This window comes from Acyrthosiphon pisum, chromosome A2 (assembly GCF_005508785.2).
Source record: "Acyrthosiphon pisum isolate AL4f chromosome A2, pea_aphid_22Mar2018_4r6ur, whole genome shotgun sequence".
Lineage (NCBI taxonomy): Eukaryota > Metazoa > Arthropoda > Insecta > Hemiptera > Aphididae > Acyrthosiphon > Acyrthosiphon pisum.
This window is the reverse complement of record NC_042495.1, coordinates 51201128-51201456: the sequence shown is the minus strand read 5'-3', so window position 1 is coordinate 51201456 and position 329 is coordinate 51201128.

The following is a 329-nucleotide window of genomic DNA, read 5'->3' as shown; positions in this document are numbered from 1 at the left end:
TATTTTTAATTTCTAAAGTTATCTTTTGAGATATCAATCCTTTTTAATATGCTATCAAACTTACACAACGGGCAACTTTGATACCTATATTTCTTAATGTGATATCAAAGTAACCCCATTTTATGAAAATAAAATTTAATCATCATGTTACTCTGGTGAATAAAAATATATGGGTATCAAAGTAACCCCGCGAAATCAAAGTTACCCCATTCTAATCAAAAATTTAAAACTAATGTAATGCAATTATTTATAGTATTAGGATTAAGGGGGGTGTGGGGGAAAAATCCCCCCACTGACCTCTGTATTATAAACTATTCCAGCACCCCCTA